General features: G+C 38.7%; 1 pseudogene; it reads left to right on the forward strand.

Moving 5' to 3' along the window:
- The first annotated feature begins 1,348 nt into the window (after positions 1-1,348).
- Positions 1,349-1,416, forward strand: LOC149119936 (U6 spliceosomal RNA; annotated as a pseudogene).
- Positions 1,417-19,909: the final 18,493 nt, after the last annotated feature.

Raw genomic sequence — 19,909 nt, forward strand, 5'->3', positions numbered from 1 at the left:
TGTTTAGCAGTGAGCTAAATTGGAAGTGGAGATTCCTAAACTCAAAGTGGAACTCAGATGTTATGCTGGCCTCACAGATTGCAGCTTTCCCCACTTGGCCACAATGCCAGCCCCTCTATCAATTTAATTCCTCAAAAATAGCTCAGTAATGTTGGCATCTATCTCATTTTGTTTTTTCTCTGTTATTATTCAACTTATTGATGTCTTATTTTTGTTCACATTATTCCTCTCAATTGCTCTACCTGAGGTGAGTAGGGCTGCTGTGTTGCTTAAATGAAGTGTATGCTTTAGATTACTCATTTAATGAGTGCATGTCATTCACATAGCACTTCACTGAAGTTCTACTATGTCCCAAATCCTCTTCTAGGCACAGAATTTAGACCACTTTTCTCTTAGGCCCAGATCTTGCCTTTAACATACTACTTGGAATTTAGTAGCTCATGAAATCTGCAGACTGCATAAATGAATGAATATTTTGAGGGCTGTGCTTTTGTGGAGGAACTTCATAGGAGACCGAAGGAATAAAATAAATCAAAAGTATCCACAGTATATAGAATGTATACTATTTTACAAGTCACAGAGAAGAAGAAGAAGAAGAAGGAAAGTAGTAAGACTAGAAAGTTTGTGGCAAGACTAACAGGCACTGGTCAAGAACTTAATAAGCACATTAGGAAAGCAGTAAGGTTTCTTTTTTTTTTTTTGAGGAAAAGTTTTTATTTCTAGTGATGAAATTGGCTACAGAACATTATGAAAGTTTAAAAATACAAAGAGAAATTGTCTATAATTAATAGATTCAAAATTTGACAATCAGTGAATATCATTATTAGTCATTACCAACAACAGTTATTGATTTGAAAGGCAGAGTGACAGGAAGAGGGAACCACTGCTTCACTCCCCAGACACTTGCAATAGCCAAAGCTTGACCAAGCCAAAACCAGGAACTGGGAATTCATTCTGGATGTCCCATTTGGGTGCAGGGACCCAAGCACTTCTGCCATCCTCCGTCTCCTCCCAGGGTGCACACTAGCAGAAACTTGCCTCAAAGCAGAGAAGCTACCACTCAAGCCAGGCATTTGTATATGGGATGTGGGTGTGTGGTGGTGATAGCAAGCCCTCATGGATAAAAAAAAAAAAAAAAAAAAAAAAAAAGTTATTTCTATGCCAAGGAAATTACTCTGTAGTCTTTCTCTTATAAACTACGTATTGCTGAACCTAGATAATTTTTCCTTTATTTAACAATGACATGAAAATGTCAGTTGAGTTGGCTTTCCTGAAGACCTTGTTTCTTGAATATTAGTGGCTAGCTGAGATAAATTCTTTTCATCTCTTTCTCGCTTCGGCAGCACATGTGCTCGCTTCGGCAGCACATATACTAAAATTGGAATGATACAGAGAAGATTAGCATGCCCCTGCGCAGTAAGGTTTCTTTACCTCCCTGTAGGCTCTGCTCTCCAGAGGTGAACAGGGTCCTCTAAACCCACTTGCTGCACACACAAACACCTGAGTGTTGTATTCTCCCACAGGTGTTGGAGACTGATATGGTGTTCTGATTTATATTTACATAATGGCTAGTGACATCGGGCATATTCACATGTTTTGACCATGTACATTTCTTCTGAGAAATGTCTATTCAGATCCTTGCCTGTTTCTTCACTGTATTTTTTGGAGTTTTTCCAATTCATGTAAATGTTCTGGAAATCTGTAAACATTCAGAGTTTTAATTTTTCCTGCCATCTGTTCATTGTATCTACACTCTGATGTTTACTTTGTTGTGAAGAAGTATCTTAGTTGGATATACTCAAATGTCTCTGTTTTTATTTTTGTGACTATTGCTATTGGAATCTTACCCAAAAGCTATTGTGTGTTGACAATATTTAGAGTTTCCCTATGTGTACTTGGGTTTGGGTCTTATGATTACATTTTAATTCACTGTGAGTTCACTTTCACATAGTGTAAGAGATGTTGGAGTCTCTTTTCAGGCTTCTACATATGGATAATCAAGTTCCTCTGCACCACTTGTGAAAGAGATTCTTCTTTCTCCAGTTCATTTTAGTTCCTTTGTTAAATATGAGTTGCTGGTAGAAATTTGGGTTTATTTCTATGCTACCAAGTCTTTTCCATTGAACTATGTGTCTGTTATTATATCAGTGCTAACACTTCTTCTTTTTTTTTTGCAGTATATTTATTTGAAAGGCAGAGTTACAGAGAGGTAGAGGCAGAGAGAGAGAGAGGTCTTCCATCCACTGGTTTACTCCCCAAATGGCCACAATGGCCGGAGCTCTGTTGATCTGAATCCAAGTGTCAGGAGCTTCTTCCAGGTCTCTATGCAGGTGCAGGGGCCCAAAGACTTTGGCCATTTTCTACTTTTTTCTCAGGCTATACCAGAGAGGGGTATAAGAAGTGGAGCAGCTGGGAAACATACTGGCACCCATATGAGATGCCGGCACTGCAGACGGTGACTTTACCTGCTTTGTCATAGTGCTGACCCCTGTAATATGTCTTAAAATATGGTGTGATGTCTCCAGCTTTTTTTTGCTTTATAATATTGCTTTAGATGTTAAGCATCTCTCATGTTTCTATGTGAATTTTAGCATCATTTTTTCTAGCTCTGAGAACATCGTTGGTATGTTGATTGGGATTACATTGAATTTGCAAATTGCTTTTGGTAGTATGGATATTTTGGTATTATTCTTCCCATTCACAAACATAAGTTTTCTGTGAGACTGTCAAAAAGCCTTGACAAAAATTGGACTTTATTACACAAAAATTCATCACTTTTTGGGATCATTTAAATCCATAATTTTGCACTAATATTTGATAAATAATTAAAGACTTTGAGCATTTTAGTAGGAGAAATTAAAATATTTATCAATTTATTCAAATATTGTTTAGATGTGATATTCAAATATTGTTTAGAGCCATTGTCTATATTCCCTCTAAATTACGATCTTTTTGCTTTTTGCCTGTTAAACTTGTCCCTTGATTCAAGAACCCTTTTTAATGTAATGTAAACTGAAAATGTCATTTCATAAGCTAAAAAAAATGACAAAGAAGGAAAAAGAAGGGAGGGAGGTTGAGTATATAATTATGTTCTCCGAATTTTTTCTATAAAACATATTGAATCATTTAAAAGCTAATTAAAATTAAACTCAAAATTGGACCATTATGACCAATATTTAAAACAAGTGATTAAAAACTGTAGATGTCTTCAATTTTGATTATCATTCTTCTTTAGAATATCTGAAAGAAGTCCGGCTTCTCACTTTAAAATATACCAGTGTGTTAGAATTCAGTATTAAATGACTTTGTTTAAAAGTTTTATTTAATCTATTGCTTTAAGTAGTAATACTATGGCCATTGTAAAACAAAATCCTTATCATTTTTCATAAAACAGAAAGGGCCTTTAAAACATCATCACTAAAAATATTAAGAGACCTAAAATATAACATTCTTAAAACCCAAGTGATACCATTCAAAATTTTCAAATATGCAGGGATAGTTCATGTCAAGTAACTAAATAATTGTTAAGTGTATATATGGAATAGCTTCTATAAATTCTTTTGGCAAGGGCTGGCACTGTGGCATAGTGGGTGAGGCTGCCACCTGCAGTGCTGGTATTCCATAGGGGCATCAGTTCAAGACCTGGCTGCTCCACTTCCTATCCAGCTCTCTGCTATGGCCTGGGAAACACTATAAAATGGTGCAAGTCCTTGGGCCCCTGCACCTGCATAGGAGACCAGGAAGAGGCTCCTGGCTCCTGCCTTCCAGTCAGCACAGCTCCAGCCATGGAGGCCAACTGTGGAGTGAACCAGTGAATGGAAGACCACTCTCTCTGCCTGTCCTTCTCTCTCTGTGTAATTCTGACTTTCAAATAATATAAATAAATCTTTAAAAATTCTTTTGGCAAATAGATGAAGCTACTTGTTATACATTTCAAATAAATAGCAAACATACTAGAAAAATATATTGAATAAAATTTAAGCAACTCATAGCTATACACAGAAATTTCTCACCATAACAACATAGCAACCACTAAATTTCCAAATTCAATTTTCCACAACTTAGAATCTTTAACTCCAGAAGGAGTACAAAATTGACAGAACAGTGGCCTATGTATCAGGATACCTAATGCTAATACAGAATTATCCCTGCCACAACTTACCTATGTGACCTTGAACAATTCACTTTACTTCTCTGGGCTTGGCATTTAGCATCCTCATGTGATAAAGGAGGCTTGGATAAGATCAGTTGTACTCTATCTTGAGACTTCAATGATCTCTCAGTTTCCAAACAGGCACCTTAAGGGAAAGTAAACCTTTAGATCAAAGCTTACATTTTTAAATCTAAATATATTTTAAACTGTTTCTACAACTAGTACAAAACAACACATTCAAATGTGTACCATGCCACTTTTCAATATTTGGGAATAATTAATGCATCATTTTAGAGCATTGTCTTGAGGCCAGTGCTGTGGTGTAGCTAGTAAAGCCACTGCATGCAGTGGGGGCATCCCATATGGAGGCCGGTTCAAGTCCAGGCTGCTCCACTTTCCATTCAGCTGTCTGCTATAGCCTGGGAGAGCAGTAGGAAGTTGGCCCAAGTCCTTGGGCCCCTGAATCTGCATGGGAGACCCTGAAGAGGTCCTGGCTCCTGGTTTCAGATTGGCATATCTCTGACCTTTTAGGCCATCTGGGGAGTGAACCAGCAGATGGAGGACCTCTCTCTCTCTCTCTCTTCCTCTTGTTCACTATCTGTGTAACTCTGACTTCCAAATAAATAAATAAATAAATCTTTTAAAAAATCAAAAGAATATTGTCTGGCACACAGTGAACCACTAAGTACAAGATATTATTAGGAATATTAGATTGAAATATTGAAATAAACTAGGCAATAAGCCTTAAGATGCAAATTAATACCAAGAAATATAATCTCAAATTTCTGTGTTCAACAAGGTAGTCTCTTTTCACTACTAACTTTATACTAAATAAGATATTTTGATATTTTGTTAAGAGTAAATTTATCGGGGGCCAGCGCCGTGGCTCACTTGGTTAATTCTCCACCTGTGGTGCTGGTATCCCTTATGGGCAAAGTGTTCTAGTCCTGGTTGCTCCTCTTTCAGTCCAGCTTTCTGCTATGGCCCGGGAAGGCAGTAGAGGATGGCCCAAGTGCTTGGGCCCTGCACCCGGATGGGAGACCAGGAGAAAGCACCTGACTCCTGGCTTTGGATGGGCACAGCTCCAACTGTGGCAGCCATCTGGGGACTGAACCAATGGAAGGAAGGCCTTTCTGATTTCTCACTGTATATAACTCTACCTGTCAAATAAAAAAAATTATTAGTTTTTCATAAAAACTGCAGTATTGAAAAAGTTCTAAAATCCCTCTAATTCTAAATGTCTGTGACTGCTAACTCATTAGCACATATTGCATTCTTTACATCTGGGTAATCATGACAATTCACTTTTAAATGATTAACAGATCTGCTGTTATATATAAATACATGCTTTTCCGAAAATCATACAATAAGCAGACTACATACTTTACTTCAAGTAGAACTGCCATATCCAGTCCTACAATTGTAAATAAGACAGTTTCAATTGTTCAGCATTATCAATTATAAATTCCAATCGTGTAGCAATACTCATAAGAATTTAGGGGGCCGATGCTGTGGAGTAGCAAGTAGAGCTGTGGCTTGCAGTGCTGACATTCCAATTGGGTGCCAGTTCAAGTCCTGGCTACTCAAATTACTATCCATCTTTTTAGGCAAGTAAGACTTACTATCCAGCAGTAGAGGATGGCCCAGGCCCTTGGGCTCCTGCACCTGCATAGGAGACCCAAAAGAAGCTGCTGGCTCCTGGCTTTGGATTGGCAGAGCTCCAGCCATTGTGGCCAAATGGGGAGTGAACCAGCGGTTGGAAGACTGCTCTCTCTCTCTCTCTCTCCTTCTCTGTGTAACTCTGATTTTCAAGTAAAATAAATGAATCTTTTTTTAAAAAGGATGAAATAAAAAGGAAGATGAAGATTACAAAATTGTTTAATTTTTTTAATAAATATAAATTTCCAAAGTACAGCTTTTGGATTACAGTGGCTTCCCCTCCCCCAAAACATCCCTCCCACCCATAATCCTCCTATTTCCTGCTTCCTCTCCCATCCCAGAAGATTACAAAATTGTATGAAGGACATTTGTACAGTAAACAAATATACTGATTTCCAATGCAATATTTGAATACTTGAAGCAGGAAGGCTAAGTACTTCTTTGCCAAAATAACATGTTTTCTCCAGTGTAAAACCCATTTGCCATCCCAATACACAAAGGGATTTGGGGCAAGAAGGAAAAAAGAAGTCCACACATGCAGAAATTTTAAGCAAAACAAAATAGAGAATGTATTTAGTTTCATGTAAATCACATGAGAATTAATAGTATTCTACCAATTTGCAACAAATATTTTTAACTTTAATGAATGAATGAACTTTCAGTTACATAGCAGGAAACTTCTACCCTCTCCCATAAAACTGAAAGAGAAACTTTTTAAAAGTAAAAACTGATGAAAGAATTCTGCAATACATGTTAATGTTAAGTAGCCCAGCAGAGTTTATTTAGAAATACAAACACACACACAGAAAATAAATACATTAAAATCTTACTGAATAGTCCAGTAATAGTTCAGGATCCAATATGTGTGCAAAAGATTCTGGATTTCCCAGTCACTTTGTATAGGAAATGATGTGCTTTGCTATGTAGCATGTAACTTTAGATTCCTGAACACCTCCACTTTGCTTCTTACCCTGAGTCCCAGCAAATACAGGAACACAGCTGTTGAGTCATTCATTTTCTGGATTTGAGAATATCAAAGAATTAATGAGTATAGAAAGTTGTACAGCAAAGACCAAGAATATCCAAGGGAGGTCAGGAAAATCAATTGAACAAGTCAAAATACTATGAATGTATACTGAATGCTCTGTTTTTAATATGTCTTACTTACCTAAAAAGACATGAGGGCTATTGCTCTCTCTCTTAATACAACTAAGGAGAAGATATCACCAATGCTCAAGAAAAATGAATACACAGCAGAGCTAATACAAAATCCCAAAATTCCAAAATAGAAAAACTGGATATGCACTCCTTACACACACCCTGAAGTGGCAATGAAGTAGAACAAATCTAAAATTAGAAAAAAATCTTTTTTTAAAGATTTATTTATTTATTTTAAAGTCAGAGTTGCACAGAGAGAGGCAGAGAAGAGAGAGGGGTCTTCCATCCACTGGTTCTCTCCCCAGTTGGCTGCAATGGCCAGAGTTGTGCCAATCCAAAGCCAGGAGCAAGGAGCTTCTTCCAGGTCTCCCACATGGGTGCAGGGGCCCAGGACTTGGGCCATCTTCTACTGCTTTCCCAGGCTATAGCAGAGATCTGGATCCATATGAGCTGCCAGCACTGCAAGTGGTGGCTCTACCCACTATGCCACACCACTGGCCCCGAAAATTCTTGTCAAATTAAGAACATTTAACCTTTGTTTTAGAGTGCATTATTAAAATATCTAAACTGGGGGAATACATAATTTCTTTCTTTAGAAATCAGAAGAGAAAAAGAACACTTCAAGCCTACTGTGACACCACACAGAAGGAATGGAGAATCATGATCTCAATTAGCCTAGGGACAGAATAAAAGGGAGGGAAATAGGAACAACAGAATTAAGATGAATAAGCTTTGACAGCTGAGGGAATCTGAATGTAAAGAAAAGGCATGCAGTTAACTGAAACAATAGAGATAATTCTGAGAGGAAAAAACATTGTTAAGTCATATTAATGGGGCCAGAGCTGTGACTTAGTAAAGTAAAAAAAAAAATCTAAAATTTGTTTTTAAATTATATAATTAAAAAAGATTAAAAAAAGATGTTCAATCTTAAGTCTCTACAGCATAAGATATACATCAATTTTCCCAGGTTCTATTTGCATTTATTAACAAAGTTTCATGGGTATAATCACTAAAGTGGCTCCAATAAGTCTTTTTATAAAAATTATTTTTTATTTTGACAGGCAGAGTGGACAGTGAGAGAGACAGAGAGAAAGGTCTTCCTTTTTCTGTTGGTTTACCCCCTAGTGACCGCTGCCGCCAGTGTGCTGCGGCTGGCACATGGCGCTGATCCAAAGCCAGGAGCCAAGTGCTTCCTCCTGGTCTCCCATGCAGGTACGGGGCCCAAGCACTTTGGCCATCCTCCATTGCACTCCTGGGCCATAGCAGAGAGCTGGACTGGAAGTGGAGCAACTGGGACAGAATCTGGCTCTCCCAGCAGGACTAGAACTTGGTGTGCCTGCACCGCAGGTGGAGGATTAGCTTATTGAGCCATGGAGCCTGCCTCCAATAAGTCTTAACCTGGGATGCAACTAAATTTAACAAGGATACTCAATAGGAATTTTAGAAGAATTCCAAAATATGTATCAGAATAAAAATAAATACTTTACTTGGTACATCTCATTTTAACTATACTATTGTCTAAATTTCCAAATGTCAGATGTACTAAAAAAATCCCCAAAGCAGCAGAGTTGGTCCGACATGATGAGGAATAAAATAAAGAAAATGAGAATTCGCAGATCCCAGATTAAAATAACCAAGAAGGCCCAATAAAAGAAAACTCAATGTCTTCATACACTAACATTTATTACCTCAGATTTATTTAACAAAAAGGTGATTATTCCAGCTACATCCCATTAGGTAGCCCAATTTTACCTGCTAAATCCATTTAAAAAAAGCACCTCATGATATATTACTAAAATCATATTGCTATATGCCATCCACCATGTCCACTGTACCTTATACCTAATGTTAACAGATCTGATGAAAATCAGTAGATAAATGATGTGTCTTAACCACGTGTGGGAAATGTCTTTTGTTCAACATTTTTCCAAAAACCCCTCAGTCTCAGTTTGCCTTCACCTTGAAAAGACACTTCTGAGGTTTACTAATCAGTCCAGCTTCTTCGGGCCTCCCTCCAATGAAAGGGGCTAAAATCCATCAAAATAAACTCTAGGCACTGTCCTTGTGCTCCCAGTGACTTTTTCACTCTAGGGGCTCACAAACCTTCTAAATTCTTTAGATCACCTGTGATGTCCATTAGTTCTCAAAGACTATGATGCAAGTAATTTCCCCTCTTGGAACCTTGTTATTAACTGTGCTGTATGAGAAATGAAGTCTCCTACACACCTTGTGCTTATGATTCTCCAAACCATGTTGCCTGCTAGGACTTTGGCCATGAATATAGGACAGCAATACCTGAACATGATTACTGAGATCTCCTTAATAAAGGATAGACTGGGGCCAGCACTGTGGTGCAGTGGTGTAATCCTTTACCTGCAATGCTGGCACCCCATATGAGCACCAGTTCTAGTCCCCATTTCTCCTTTTCCCATCCAGCTCTCTGCAATAGCCTGGGAAAGCAGTAGAAGCTGTTCCAAGTGCTTTGGTCCCTGCCAAAATATGGGAGACCTGGAAGCTCCTAGCTCAGATTGGCCCAGCTGCAGACATTGCAGTCATTAGGGGAGTAAATGAGCATATGGAAGACCTTTCTGTGTCTCTTCTTCTCACTCTCTGTAAGTAAACCTGTCAACTACATAAATAAATTCCTTATATATATATTTACATTTATTTATATATTTATGTATATAAATATATTCATATATAAAATATATTATAATTTATCATACAATATATTATATAATATATAATTATAAACAGATAATATTATATAATTTATTATATGTATTTTATATATATATATATATATTATTGAGATGACTTCAATAGCCAGAGTGTGGCCAGGTTGAAACCAGGAGCTTTTCCTCTGATGTGTGTCCCAGGAATCCAGGTACTTGGAGCATCTTTCACTGCTTTTTCAATCCATTGGTAAGGAGCTGGATCAGAAATAATTATTTATATATAAATAACAAATTCATATATAATAATTATATACAATTATATATTTATAATAATTATATGCAATTCTATATTATGTATAGAAATATATAGTATAATATATAATATATATTATAATATATAAATATATATATGATGGACCAAAATATGGTATTCTCCATTTGGCAGAAGGGACAGGCTCCAATATCTACTGTCTATGTCAGTATGTCAGCATAATGCAGGAGGTAACCCCTCTACCAAATAAGAAAAGCTATTTCAGTTCAGCTGGACATCATTCTGCTGACTGTTGACCTTATTACTGTTAGTCTGGATGCTTTCATTGGTTGCAATCCAGAGACCCAATTTTCCCATAGACATAAACATCAGCAAACATGAAAATTTGGTAAGAAAAGCTTAAACTGAGAGTTATGATTAATAACTATTTTTTTAATTTTTATTTAATGCATATAAATTTCCAAAGTACGACTTATGGATTACAATGGCTTCCCCCCCATACCGTCCCTCCCACCCACAACCCTCCCCTTTCCCACTCCCTCTCCCCTTCCATTCACATCAAGATTCATTTTTGATTATCTTAATATACAGAAGATCAGCTTAGTATACATCAAGTATGGATTTCAACAGTTTGCTCCCACACAGAAACATAAAGTGAAAAATAATAGATGATGTTTTTTTTAAATGATGATGAAATCAGAGCAGACCTATTGTCATGTTTAATCCCAGTGAGAGTCAAGTTGGGAATTGATAATTTCTTTTTTTTTTTTTAACAGAGGATCAGTTTAGTATGCATTAAGTAAGGATTTCAACAGTTTGCACCCCCATAGAAACACAAAGTGAAATATATTGTTTGAGTACTCGTTATAGCATTAAATCTCAATGTACAGCACATTAAGGATAGAGATCCTACATGAGGAGTAAGTGCACAGTGACTCCTGTTGTTGACTTTACCAATTGACACTCCTGTCTATGGCATCAGTAATCTCCCTATGCTCCAGTCATGAGTTTCCAAGGCTATGGAAGCCCTCTGAGTTCTCCGACTCTTATCTTGTTTAGACAAGGTCGTAGATAACCTACGGTTCGACCCAGCCATCCCACTCCTTGGAATTTACCCAAAGGAATTTAAATTGGCAAACAAAAAAGAGGTCTGCACCCTAATGTTTATTGCAGCACAATTCACAATAGCTAAGACCTGGAACCAACCTAAATGCCCATCAACGATAGACTGGATAAAGAAATTATGGGATATGTACTCTTTAGAATACTATACCGCAGTAAGAAACAACGAAATCCAGTCATTTGCAACAAAATGGAGGAATCTGGAACACATCATGCTGAGTGAAATAAGCCAGTCCCAAAGGGACAAATACCATATGTTCTCCCTGATCAGTGACGACTGACTGAACACCAAGAGGGAAACCTGTTGGAGTGAGGTGGACACTATGGGAAACGGTGGCTTGATCAGCATAGCCCTGACTGTTAATGAACAACTTAATACATTATCCCTCTTAGTAGTTTTTTTTTATCTGTTCTACTTAATATGACTGGTTTAGATCTGTAATTGATGCACAGTTATTCTTAAGTGTTGAAAATTAACTGAAATGTGATCCCTGTTGAACATGGTGGTGGGAATGGGAGAGGGAAGAGATGTATAATTTGGGACATGCTCAGGCTGACTTGCCCCAAGTGGTGGAGTTGGAAGCATACCAGGGGATTCCAATTCAATCCCATTGAGGTGGCATGTACCAATGCCATCTCACTGTTCCAGGTGATCAGTTTCAGTTCACAGTTGGTCATGGTGGAGGGACTGGGAGTCAAAGGGAGCACATAGACAAGTCTAGTACCTGCTAACGCTAACCGATGGAGTAAATAAAGGGGAGAGTGATCCAACATGGGAAGTGAGATACTCAGCAGACTCATAGAATGGCAGATGTCCTAAATAGCACTCTGGCCTCAGAATCAGCCCTAAAGGCATTCAGAGCTGGCTGAAAAGCTCATGAGAGTATTTCAGGCATGGAAAGCCAAGACACTCTGGCAAAAGATCTCTGCGAGTGAGATCCCAGTGGACAGAACAGGTCATCAAAGAAGGAGGTACCTTTCTCTGAAGGGAGGAGAGAACCTCCACTTTGACTATGACCTTGTCTAAACAAGATTAATAACTATTTTAACAAAATTTCTCAGAACCCATCTAATCCAAACCTTGGACAATTGGAAGACATTGTACTTGGCCCACCCATAATCAAAATGGATTCTAAATCCTTCAACTGCAAGGAGAGTATCATAGACATTAATGCTCCAAACGGATCCAGTTCTCTGCTAATGTGTCTGGAAAAGCAGCACAGGGTGACTCAAATATTGGGGCTCCTGCACCCTTGTGAGAGACCTGGAAGAAGCCCCTGGCTCCTGATATCAGTCTGGCCTAGCCGCAGTCATTGCAGCCATTTGAGGAGTGAACAAACCAGGAGGAAGATCAATCTCTCCCATTCTCTCCATCTAGTGCTGCCTTTCAAATTCATAAAAGGATCTTTAAGAAAATAGATCACTTCAATAAATTTGCCATTGCTCAGTCATGATGACTTTTACTACCTTCAGTTCTTTTTCAAAAGATTTATTTATTGGAAAGGCAGATAGAGGAGCTGGTGGTTGTGGTGCAGTGGACAAAGCTGCTATCTGTTACATTGGCATCCTGTATGTGCACCAGTTTAAGTACCAGCTATTCCATTTCTGATCCAGCTCCTTACCAATGGACTGAAAAAGCAGGGAAAGATGGCCCAAGTGCCTGGGATGCTGCCACGCACATTGCAGGAAAAGCTCCTTGCTGCCATGCACATCGGAGGGAAAGCTCCTGGCTTCAACCTGGCCACACTCTGGCTATTAAAGTCATCTCAAAAATGAATTAGGTGGTGGAAGATTTCTGTCTCTCCCTCTCTCTGTAACTCTTTCAAGTAAGTAATTAAATATTTTAATATGATAAAAAAGGCAGAGGCACACAGAGACAAAGAGAGAAGGAAAGAGAAGCAGAGAGATCTCCCATCTGCTGGTTCACTTTCTATATGGCTACCACTGTGCAAGACCAGGTTCTCAAGTCCCCATTGAGGTTACAGTTCTCCAATTTGACGACAGGAATGAAAGAATTTGAGCTATTATACATTGCTTCCCAGGGATATTAACATGAAGCTGATTTGGAAGTGTAGTACCCAAAACTCAGATTAGCACTGCAATATAGGATGTGGGCATCTGTTGTGACTGCTAACAAATTGGAAATCCTAGAGTAAAAATCAACAGATTCCTGGACATACACAATATACCAAAATTGAGTCATGAAGACACATAGAAAAGCTAAACAAATCAAAAACCAAGACAGAGATTGGATGAGTAATAAAGACCCTCCCAACAAGCAAAAGTCCAGGATCAGACAGCCTCACTATTGAATTCTACAGGACTTTTAAAGAACTAATGCTTCTCAAACTATTCAACACAATTGAAAGAGAGACAATCCTCTCAAACTCCTTCTATTAATCCTGCATCACCTTAATTCTTCAACTAGAAAAAGATACAGTGGAGAGAGAGTACTATAGAAAAATATCCCTGATGGGGGCCAGTGCCATAGCACACTGGGTTGATCCTCCACCCGTGGAGACGGCATCCCATATGGGTGCCAGTTCTGGTCCCGGTTGCTGCTATTCCAGTCCAGCTTTCTGCACTGGACTGGGAGGGCAGTGGAGGATGGCCCAAGTGCCTAGGTCCCTGCACCCGCATGGGTGACCAGGGAGATGCTCCTGACTCTGGCTTCCGATTGGACCAGCACTACCTGTTGGGCCATATGGAGCATAAACAAGCAGATAAAATACTTCTGTCTCTCTGCCTCTGCCTCTCCATCTCTGTAACTCAATCTTTCAAATAAATAATTCTTTTGAAAAGGTCAACAAACAATAAAGGCTGGTGGAGAGGGAGAGAAAAAGGTACCCTAATCCACTGTTGGTGGGAATGAAGCTAGTGCAACCATTATGGAAGGCAGTATCAAAGTTCCTCAGAAATCTGAAAACAAACATACCATGTGATCCTGCCATCTGACTACTGGGAATTTATCCGCATGAAATGAAATAGATTATGCACAGGCATGAGTTATCTGTACCCTCATGTTTATTACAGCTCAATTCACAATAGCTAACATGGAATCAACCCAGATGTCCATCAACTGGTGACTGGAACAAAAATATGAGCTATATATACAGTGTAAAATACTATTCAACCATAATTGAGAATGAAATCCCATCTTCTGTAACTAAATGGATGAACTGGAAACAAGTATGCTTCATGAAAGAAGCCAGTCCCCAAAAGACAAATACCATATGTTTTCTCTGACTGGTGGTAATTAATATATAGACAACAAAAAGCAGCATATGAGTTAAATTGACATTTTGAGATTTGAGTATTGTTCATAGCACTTTTCTGTACTCTTTGATAGAGTACACAACATATACTCATTGATATTTCTGCTACTACTTGCTGAATTCTTTATTTTGTAGAGGGTTAAAGCTTGTGATTCTAAAATAAAATCAAAGCATGCAGCTGTCAAAATTAAAAGAAAATAAAACAAGAAGGAGGGAGTTGGAAATATGAGAACAAGGGAAGATAGGATAGGATGTTATCAGTTTGCTCTTCAATCTGTATATATAAATTACATGAAATTTGTTCACTTAATATGCATTTAAAAATATAAACTTAACACTGGAAGAAAAAGACCTGAGATCAGTGTTTTCTGGATTACCACTAATAAAATTTAGTCTTCATTTATGTCTGACCATATTTAATTTCTTATTTATTTATTTTATAAGAAAATTAACATCACCATTCCTAACAAGTCCATCCTGCTTCATGCATATCTATCAGTTCCCACTATGCTAATAATTTCTCATGAACTTAAATCCATATCATCTTAAAAAGATGCAATGTGGGGCTGGCGCTGTGGCATAGCAGATAAAGTTGTTGCCTGCAGTGTTGGCAAGCCATATGGGTGCCAGTTCAAGTCGCGGCTGCTCCACTTCTGAACCAGCTCTCTGCTATGTCCTGGGAAAGCATTAGAAGGTGGCCCAAGTCCTTGGGGCCTTGCACACATGTGAAAGACCCTGAAGAAGCTCCTGGCTTCAGATTGACACAGACCAGTCATTGCGGCCAACTGGGAGTAAACCAGCCGATGGAAGACCTCTCTGTCTCTGTCTGTCTGTCTCTCTCTCTCTACCTCTTCTCTATTTGTGCAACTCTTTCAAATAAATAAATTAATATTTAAGAAAAAAGCCTGATTCATGTTATTATTTATGTGTTTTAGAGGCTTTGCAGATGTTGATTACATGTGCCATGAAAACCCATTAAAATGCAAATCCTATAAGAGGCAACTCCATGTGCACTAAACTGGTAAAATCCAGTGCATGTGTTGAGAAAAACACACTAGCAATACATTTCAAAAAGCTGTGAAATATTATAAGTGGCTGTCAAAAGCTAAAAATCTGACAATGACTCATTATGTCATTTATTTATATATAATGCTGAGAAAATCAGAAGTATTTGTTAAAACTTCTGCTAAAATGCACTTGATTTATAATTTTTAAATGCATCTTTCCTAGATGTAATGCAGTCCTGTACTACTTTAGAGTATCAGAAATTTAAAATGTTGGACCGGTGCTGTGGTGGAGCAGGTTAACACCCTGGTCTGAAGCGCCAGCATCCCATATGGGGGCCGGTTCAATACTCAGCTGCTCCACTTCTGATCCTGCTCTCTGCTATGGCCTGGCAAAGTAGTAGAAGATGGCCCAAGTCTTTGGGCCCCTGTACCCATCTGGGAGACCGGGAACTAGCTCCTGGCTCCTGGCTTCAGATCAGCACAGCTCTGGAAGTTGCAATCAATTAGGGAGTGAACACCAGATGGAAGACCTCTCTCTTTCTCTCTGTCTCTCCTCTCTGTCTGTAACTCGACTTGTACATAAATAAATAAATCTTTAAAACAATTAAGAAATTTAACATGTGAAAGGTTTTTAAAAAATGTATTTCTTTATTGTGAGGCAGAGTTACAGATATAGAGAGGAAGAGAAAGAGAGGTCTTCTATCGACTGGTTCACCCCTAAATGGCCAGAATGGCTGGAGCTGGGCCGATCTGAAGCCAGGTGCCAGAAGCCAGGAGCCAGCAGCTTCCTCCAGGTCTCTCACATGGGTGCAGGGGCCCAAGAACTCAGGGCATATTGCACTGCTTTCCTAGGCCATTAGTAAAGAGCTGGATTGGAAGTGCAGGAGCAGGGACTCAAACTGGTGCCCATGTGGGATGCTGGTGCTGCAGGTGGATGCTTAATCTACTATGCCACAGAGTGGGCCCAGTGAATGGTTTTAGGAAGACATCTTTCATGTAGACTAGGCTGCAATATTGCAAGGTAAGGTTTAGCTTTTATTCCCACACATCAGTATTCATCTTTTAGCAACTATAAATACTGAATATCATACATATAGACATAAATATAGGTAACTGAAGATTTTGTTGTCATTCTTTCTAATTCTCTTTTTAATGTCTGCTAATAGGCCATCTTATGGATTATTATATTGATGTTACCCATACACAAGCATCAGGCATTTCCACTGTTGAATGTGTTTATGAGTACAGGTAGATTTGTGTGTACATGAATGCACATTTGATGGAGATAGCACTGACAGTAATACTGTGAGAAATCCTAACGCTGATTCCAAACTTTCTGTCCTCCGCAGAGATGGCTGTCATTGAAGTAGACCACAGGGCCCCTTTTGCTGTTATGGACTGAAATGTGCCTCCCTAAAACTCTAACATGGAAGTGCTAACCAGCAACATGACTCTACCTGAAGAAAGTGCTTTTAAGCAGATCAAATGGTAGATGTGTCTGTCACATCGGAGAAAGGCTTCTGGAAAAATCGAGCCTATTTAAGCACCTTGATCTGATATTTTCAAGCTCTACAACTCTGAGAAGTAAAATTCCATGATTTAAATCATATTCTCTGTGGTATTTTCTTAGCAAATTAATATATCCTCATTTCTGCCAGCATTTTCTATTGTCATCCAGAAGGTCCTAGTGATTAGCAGAGAAATATAGAAACTAAAAACTGTGATTTTAGATTACCAAGTATCTACTAACACAAAAAGATCCCAGAAGCCACCTACTACCATCGTCCAGGACCCAGAAAAAAAACAGGAAGGAGTCAAGTTGCAGGGCAGTAGAAAAAAGTGAATAATGAAAGATCACAGCAGAAGTAAATAAGGAAGTGTTTGGTGCTGTGGTGTAGTGGATTAAAGCCTTGACCTGCTGTGCATGCATCCCATATGTTGCTGCTAGGAGACCAGGTGCTCCACTTCCAATCCAGCTCCCTACTAATGCACCTGGGAAATTGGTGGAAGATGGACCGTGTTCTACGGTGCTGGCACCCACATGAGAGACTTGGAAGAAGCATCTGGCCTTTCCAATAAATAAATAAATCTTAAAAATATAGAAACAGTGTTAGCACTGTTGGAAAACAGACTCATAGTTCAATGTAAAAGTATAGGCAGCTGAAATAAACCGACTTTTCTACAGGCAACTCCTATTTAACAAAGGAAAGAAAACAAACAGGAGAAAGAAGAACCCCTTTAGCATATGGTTTAAAGGAAAGTGATTATCCATATGTAGAAGCCTGAAAATATACCCAAAACCTCATACACTATGTAAAAGCAACTCAAGGTGAATTAAAAGTCTAAATATAAAACCAGAAACTAAGTAAACATATGAGAAACTATAAAACATAAGCATAGATAACAGTTTTGGGTAAGATTCCAAAAGCACAAGTAACAAAAATAAAATATAGAAATTTGAGCATATCATATTAAGATACATCTTCACAACAAAGTAATCAACAGAGTGAACATACAATGGACAGAATGGCAGGAAACATTGAAAACTCTGATTATGACAAAAGATTGATAGCCAGAACATACATATATAGAACTGGGAAAATCTCCAAATAAGAAGCAAAATGTACAGCTAAGAAATGGGCAAGGATCAAAACAGATGTTTCTCAGAAGAAGAAATCTCAATGGTCAAGACATAGATGAACATGCCCAATATCACTAGCCATTAGGGAAATGTAAATCAAAACCAATAGCAGACTCCATCTGTGGGAGAAGACAATGCTTGGGTTTTCATTTGTGCAACAAGTGGGTTTAGAGGACCCTGTTCACCATAAGAGGGCAGAGTCTACATGGAAGTAAGGAAACCTTAATGTTTTCCTAATGGGCTTGTTAAATTCTTGACCAGTGCCTATTACCTTTGCCGCAAACTTTCCAGTCTCACTACTTTCCTGCTTCTTCCTCTTCGCTGTGGCTTGCAAAAACAGTGTACCTTCTATATACGGAGGATACTTTTGTTTTGTTTTATTCCTCCTATCTCATGATGTTCCTCTAAGAAATCACAACCCTCCAAGTATTCATTAATTTATGCAGTCTGCAGTTTTCATGGGCTACTACATGGCAAAGTACTAGGTTAAAGGAAAGGTATAGGTCAGGAACTGAGCAAAGTTCACAATGATGAAGCCATTGGGGAAATGAACCTGATGGAAGACCTCTCTCTCTCTCTCTCTCTCTCTCTCTCTGCCTCTCCTTCTCTCTCTGTGTAACTCTGATTTTCAAATAAATAAATAAATCTTTAAAAACTAACAAAATATACTAAAAACCTGGTGGCAACACCTTTCTATCAGAACATGTGAAGCACTCAAACACAGTTTGTCCCAGAAAGTCAACCATAAGGGCATATCGTCTACTGCACTTGTGGACATCTCTGAGGGAGGTAAGGGGCACTTATTTCTTCCCCTCTTCTTTCTTACCACTCTCACAGTTATAACTTCTATCGATGCTTCCAAAGACCAGTCTCTATGAAATTGTAGAACTAATATCCTCCCATGTCAAAAGTGTCATGGGTTTAAACACAGAACCCAAAATAAGATAAGTAACTGGCCTTCTTAATTACACAGTGTGGAATGTAAGATTCTCAGTGGAGCACTGGGTAATATAAAGTGCTGGGCAGAGAAAAACTGTTACTTATCTGTATTTATGATGCTGTAATTCTCCTCTTTATGCAAACTCAGATTAAAAGAGCTCCCGTTAGTGGGCAGCACTGTTGCATAGTGGGTAAAGCTACTGCTGCCTTGTCAGCATCCTATATGGGTGCCGGTTGGGATCCTGGCTGCTGCACTTCCCATCCAGCTCTCTGCTGTGGACTGGGAAAACAGTAGAAGTTGGCCCAAATCCCTCATCTCCTGCACCCACCTATGAGACCTGGACAGAGTTCTGCCTTTCAAATAAATAAATAATTATTTAAAAAAACAGCTTCATCTCAGAAGGAGCTCCTGGCTACTGGCTCCAAATTGGCATACCTCCAGCTATTGCTGCCAATTGGGGAATGAACCATCGGATGGAAGACCTCTCTCTCTTTCTCTCTCTCTCTCTCTCCTCTCTGTGTAACTCTTTCAAATGAGTAAATAAATCTTTAAAAAAGTAGCTCCAGTTATTGACAACACAGTAGACTTGCATTAATTTTGGTTCCCTTCTCAATTTGCAAAGGGATCAGTGGCAGGTCAAAACAGTTGACAGCCTTGCTAACAGGAGAAGAGATAGCTGAAGACAGAAAATGAAAAGCAGCCAAATACATCATCAAAGAAAGAGAAGTGGACCCCATCCAACACAAACCTTTAAAAGTGGATGCTCACAATTAATGAGTGAAACAGCTGCCCACTGAAATCTTGTCTAGGGAGGGAAGATGTCCTAAGTTCTGCTTTTGTAAACTCCAGTCATAAATCTGTCCTAATAAATCTGTCCCTGGAATCTCTTTTACAAACATACTGGACCCACTGACCATTGGAAATGTGGTTCTAATCATGTAGGCTGCCATTTAAACCCACCAATGCTGTAACAGCTAAGAAACTTGAATTTGATGCTCAATTCTC

This window comes from Oryctolagus cuniculus, chromosome 21, assembly GCF_051225735.1.
Source record: "Oryctolagus cuniculus isolate XC-2025 breed Fujian yellow rabbit chromosome 21, ASM5122573v1, whole genome shotgun sequence".
Classification (NCBI taxonomy): Eukaryota; Metazoa; Chordata; class Mammalia; order Lagomorpha; family Leporidae; genus Oryctolagus; species Oryctolagus cuniculus.